Raw genomic sequence first — 6540 nt, 5'->3', positions numbered from 1 at the left:
AAACAAAAAGGGAGAAGCAGTACCGGGCCGCGTTAAAGCGGCCATGTACTATGTCCAAAGACAGGAAGATTGGCAGGTGATTGTGAGTGAAAGGCCCTCACCTGAAGCCCCGGAAATAACCCCGGAACTGGAAGAGGAGATTCCTATAAGGAAGACCTCCAGTGCAGGGAAGAGAAAAAGGAAGCAAGACCTGGTGGTCAGATTTGAACCCAGCAAAGGGAAAATCCAGGTCCAGGCTAGAGTTCACCAAAGACAGGAACAAAAGGTTCCTGGGAGAACTTCACCAAGATGGCCATCATGCCCATCTGCAGAGCCTAGAGCAATCTGTCCAGTGGATAGCCCACCAGGATGGAACCTCAGAGAGGAGGGGGACTCCGGAACGGAGCACTCAACCTCTGGGGAATGGATAGCATAAAATAAAGAATAAAATACCTGTCCTCCTTACTGTGTTTAACAGATGGAGACAGAAGGCGAGATGGAGGCCTTACCCGAGATGGGGCCTGAACCTCGGAAGAAACAAAATGGCTGTTGCTGGAAGACCCTAAAATGGGTTTTTATAATAATCACTATAGCGTTAGTAGCAATGCCTTTAGCCCTGGGAGTCAGGGTAAAGTATGAAGTAACCAATCACACTTCCTCTGTACAAGAGGGGAAGTTAGTGTCACTAAAAGTGATAAAACAGGAGGTACCCCTGAGTCCTGGTCCCCATAAGAATTGGATTAAGACTTTCTGTTCTGTGGTCATAGGCAACCCTCAGTGTACTGTGACCCGCTTCGGCCGAAGTGGGACAGTTAAGGTGACACCCCCAAATGGGGTGAATCAACCTGCAAGTACCAAGGAGGGATTTGAGGACTTAGTCGAGTCATCTTCAGAAGGCCTCAAATATGCGGGCCCAGAAGAACCAGACCCAGGAACAAAGGAATGGCAGCGGTGGACAACTAAAGCCTACCACCCAGATAATGACACAGAGTGTAAAACTCTGAGGTGGATTTTGAAAGGGCCTGAGCTAACGGCTATGCTAGCTTGTGGAGTCAAGGGCACAACGCTAAACATGACCAAAACCACTCTGCATGGCCAACTAGAGATTCTGTCCCTATATGGGACAGAAAGAAAGGGATGGTCCCTAACTAACCTCAAGGCCCACATGCTCCTTGATGGAACCGAAGTGTACACAGTCGGACTGGAGTATGCACTGTTTCCCCCCGAAGGCGAGATACAGGGAGATAAGAGGTTGGCACAAAATGGTTGGTCACCCAGTGAGTTCTTTGAGGAACTGTGGGAAATTGAGGCGGAACCACAGCGACAGGAAAAAACTAGAGAGACCACGATAGTAGGGGCACCAATGCCCACACCTCAGTCAAGAGGGAGAAGGGTTTCACATCGGAGAAGGAGGGAGATAAAGAGGCTCCTCTCCAGCGAGGAAAATAAGAAACTCTTTGAAAAAGAAATGAGAAAGCTGAACCTAGATATAGATCAATGTCAGCAGTTGCTCCTCACTCTTGGGGTTATGAAGAACCGAACTAGTCAACAGGAGAAGGAGTTAACTGTTTGTAAAGGGATGCCCCCTTCTGAGCAGCTCACGCAGTATGAGCAGGAGGGTAATCCACAGCCTAAGCTGCATCTACCAAGTCCGGTAGAAACACAGGCTGACAAAGAGCTCTGGGAACAACAACAATCCCAACAGATTTCGCCTACCTGTAAATACTGCCCCCGCCATCCTGTAATCGGGAAGGAGGGGTGGTTTGAGTGGACATTATTCACTACCTGGAAGGATAAGTGGAGTAAACCAGCCCTGATAATTCAGGACTTACTTAGCTATAACCACTCAGATCGCACTGAATGGTACATTCGAGTACCGGACGTAGCCAGTAGCGAATGGAAAGAGTACAAAGAGCACAAGCAATCCAGCTGGTGGCCTATGACGTTAGCTTGCATAAAGCGCCGCCTGGGGATTAAAAGGTGCGATACCTGCATACCCGGAGCATTTCCGGTAGGCAAGAATCGACGGTCAGACCTGACTAATCATACCCAGAGGGGCGATGCTCGAGATTGGTCGGCAATACAGGAATATGAACACGTAATTTGGGCATCGGTACATGAGTGGGAAATCCCTTGGCGCGCTGATGGAATATATTCTACAAAACCGGGTACATCATGGCATCAAGGACGTGACAATGTGACGGTCTATGCGCCAGGTCATGGCCGGCTACGAACCACGTATTGGCCGGCGGGGACTAAGTGGACAGGCCACTTTCTGAAAGCCGCTAGGGTTTGTTCCGCGGATAGCACCGGTTATGACAAGTTCATGTGGTACCAGTTCTTCGCCTTAGTTGCGGGGGAAAGGTCAGAGGGAAAGACCAATCAACTAGTGCTCCCTTATGTCTACGCAAGGCCAGACGCTGGAGAATATAGGTTGATACTCCCCTATTTAGAGAAAATGGGGGCCGATAACTTATATTATTACAATCGAAATCCCGAGGGAAAGTTCAAAGCACAATCTTACTACCAAAAGCCTGATGACTATATTTATTATAGAAATAAATATAACTGGGCTGAGTTAAGAATGCTGCGAACATGTGTGTGGACCATGAACACCACGTGTGGCCCAAATTTCCAGGCGATGTGTCATTATAACGTTTCCAAGGGGTGTGAAGGAAATTGGAAGGAGGTACGCAAAGTAATGTTTGTTTTCGATAACCCTGAAGCAGGCAATCGGTATACCGAATTACACATAACCGAAGCATGGAAATTGCCCCCTTACCTGGTAAACAATGAGGAATTTCCTAGCCTTAGTCCTGACCAATTGACCCTGCAGACCCACATAGGTAATCTATTGAACTTCTGTGGGCGCAAGGAGATGGCAACTTGGGTTAGATATAAGGGGGTTTGGGACCATGCCTATGGATACCTAAGTCTGCAAGGGGGTGGAGAATTTGGAATAGGAAATATGACCAGCTGTCATCCCCCTATCTACATAGAGATGATGCAGAAGAGCTGGAAGGTTCAAAGTGGAAAAATAGATCTAAGGATCCACAAGGCATTAACTGGCCTACTTTTAACGGCCTCAGTTACAGTGCTAAAGGAAAATATGGTTCATGCAGGTGTAACCATAAAGAATTTTGCAGAGGACACTTATCAGGCAGCTGTGGGCTGGCTAGAAGGACTTCTCTGGGGAATGTTAACCTTCGCCCTTACTGCAATAGCGATAGTAATTGGCATGGTAATAGTGGGCAAATTGAGCTTTCTGGGAATAGCACAGTGGTGTAAACGAAAGCGCTATAGCCCAATAAAAAATGAATAGGAAATGCGTTCATTTTTAGAAATAAGGAGGCCTTATGAAGAAAAGGGAAGAATGCACATACTTAAAATAGCCTCACGCTCTTTCACAGGTCTCCCGGAAGAAGTCAACAGCCGTGCAGAGGATCTAAAAAATTAGCCAATAGAATTAAGTAGAAATGAAGACTCTTGCAGAATTCTCTATAATCTATAATCCTGCAGAAACTTGCGAAATATGGATTAAATACAACACTGCAAGACTAGAAGTGGGGTTAAGAATTGAAAGGGATTCCTCTCTTACATGGTTCCTCACAGTGGACAAACGGGAGGATTCAGATTTTGAAACAGAAAGGTCCGACCCTTCTTATGATCAGGCTGATCATCTGTTAGGTAATAGGTGGCACCTAGTAGGGGTAAACACCTGTTGCTCCTTGTACGAAGTCAGGAAAATGGCTACTGAAGTCCTAGTAAAATTAGGACAGCATGATACTCCTGAGTTTGAGAAAATAGCTCAGGAAGCCATAGAGGATCTTAACAGGCTGAAAGAGGTTCATCTGAGAGATAACAACTCTTTGGAGGAGTGGGGACCAAACCGAGTAACTATATTTCATGAACCCACAAAAATGTATGCAGAAAGGCAAGCAAGGCAGGAGTTCTTCGCCGCCATGGATGCTGAGGAAGAAGGGGCCCCAAGCAATGGGGATGAATGGGAAGACGAGGACTCGTTCCTTGGGGACAACTCAGTTTAGGAAGTGGTCTTCTGTAAAAGAACACCCGGTCCCCAAACACCCTAGTCTACTTTTAGTTTCCCCTAGGAGCCCTAAAAAGAAGAAACTTGTTCAACTCCCATTAACGCGGAGTTAGATAAACAGTTGTTAACCCATAGAATAAGGGTGGCATAGGGGTTCTGTTTTAAAAATAAATACTAACAACTAACCCAATTAAAATATGTTAGACGGGAATTTCCCTAGGAGGGAATAGCCAAAAAAAGGCAAACACCAAAAGAAACAAAAAATTAAAATGCCATAAAATGGCGCTGGGGGAGTGGTTTGTATCACACCACTCAAAGACGCAGTCATATGTCAAATGACGCGCACATAGCCTGACCAACGGGGCATCAAAATCAGTTGGCCCCTCCCATTAAAGGGGTGTGACCCTGGGAGGGGTAGATAAGGCTGAGCCGCAGAGAGTCACCTCAGACCTAGGAGTGACTGCCGGCAGAGCTAACCATCCGAGTACGGTTCTCTCGGTGTGTGAAATTTACATGACGAGGAAACGGATTACCACCAGGCTTGCGAATCCATCCAGTTTAAGATATCGTAGACGAGTGAAACCAGAAGTGGAAAGAAGGAATTTACCAAAAGAACTCAGAACTCTGAAACAATTATTAAGTTTAATAATAATAATAGTAATTATTTATACAGGAATAGCGATAACTGGATATGGACGAGCAGCAGGACAATCCGGAGCCCATCGAACCCGAGACTACCCGAATCGGATCAATCAGTTTAACACTGGGTAATCCCTCTCCGGAGGTAAGAACAAAGTTTGAATATTTACAAAAATATTAAACAACTACCAGGAAACCCACAGACGCCAGATGTCTGGGGTTATGAATAAGATGGCTAAAAAGATAATTACTAAGAGATCTAATGACTACGATTGAGTGATACCCTTTATTAAACAACAAATAAAATGTTTAACAAATAGGTTTGATGCCTGGAAACACATTAGGTATGGCTTTATATTTAACCTGTAAAGTTAAAAACATTTTAGCAGATTTACTTGGACCATAATGAGCAAAAAATAACATGTAATGTATAATAGGTCAAGTGAAGTGTGACAAAATATGTAATGGAAAATGTGTATGTTTTAGACAGGACCATTGGAATATCCAGGACATTCAACCCACCTGGGCATCAATATATTAACAGGAGAAATCACAGGCATAGAAGCGGAAGTATGGCCAATAGAGGGAAAGGTGGTTCGAACCCGCTATAGAGTAGCACATATATACCTGTATGATCCTTCTGCTAGGGGGCCGGACAACGAGTTGTACCGGTGCCCTCTGACGGATCCCCGAGCAACTCGACCCAGATGGGGACCAGCCCCAACCAACAACCAGGCCTTCCAGATAGTGAGACTGACGCCCCCCAACCCAGAGGTGGGGCAGCTGTACCCATACCTGGACTGCCTGAGGGAGAGGCTGCCGGAGGTATATCGAGACCAGCTGGTCAAAATGAACGAGATTCCCTCACCAGTGATGGGAGAGGGAGGAAAAGAAGAAGAAGAGGAAATGACGACAGGCGACCAGGCCCCCATGGTCCCCGAGCAAAAGGGAGCTTATATGATGCCTGGAGAAGCCCTGACAGAAGCCCTGACACCAGATGGCCTAGCTGCCCTGACAGCTGTCGAGAATGTCGTCGCCCATTCCGCAGGCCCTATGTCCCCAACCCTGCAGCCTCCTTCCAGCAACGCGGGAAGCGAGGAAGAAGAACAAGACCTAGAGGTAATAAAACCTTTTGGTATAAAGGTACCATGGCCGGTACTAAAACAATATTACCAAGATGTGATGAGATGGTCACACCTGTCCGACGGGGAAAAGACACCAGAAGCAAGCGAGGTCCCCGAGTATCAGCCCAAAACCCCCCCGTCACCGATCTACGAGCCCACGAGCCCAGAGATGACGAGTCCTTGGGGAGGTTCCTTGCGGGACTGTCCCTGGGGGACGGGGTGGCGAGCCAACCTCCGCGTCACTGTACCAGACAGGCCCGCATCGGCGCCACCACAACTCTTCGAGGGAATGAGCAGAGGCCTTCTCAGCCCAGAGAGGGACTGGATGAACTCATCATCTACGTTGGAGAGCTGGCACCTGCCAAGACAGTCAATGCTCCTGACAAGACACAGACACAGAGCACAGAGCTGCCAATGCATCCTTTGCGACGACCAATGGTGCCAAGACTCGGCCCACCGTGTTGTGCACACCGTGCCGTGCACAGCGGCCCCTTCCATTCAGCAGTTGGAGAGCTGCCAATGCACTCATTGCGTCAGCCCACCAGGCACACCTGCCTCCCCCATTCAGCAGATGGAGATCGCCGCCCCTCTTCCCCCATCCCCCAGGGGGTCAACGCCGGAAAACCACAGAGCGGCAGAGGACGAGGAACAGGCCGAGGCATGGGGCCCCGAACAATCGATCCTGCAATCAATCCTCCTACAGCCCCGGCGGAGTTCGGGAGGAAAAATCCAAAAGGGAAGGATGATGCT

Source organism: Poromitra crassiceps (assembly GCF_964638095.1).
Source record: "Poromitra crassiceps genome assembly, contig: HAP1_SCAFFOLD_157, whole genome shotgun sequence".
NCBI lineage: Eukaryota > Metazoa > Chordata > Actinopteri > Beryciformes > Melamphaidae > Poromitra > Poromitra crassiceps.
Note: the sequence above shows the minus strand (reverse complement) of the source record.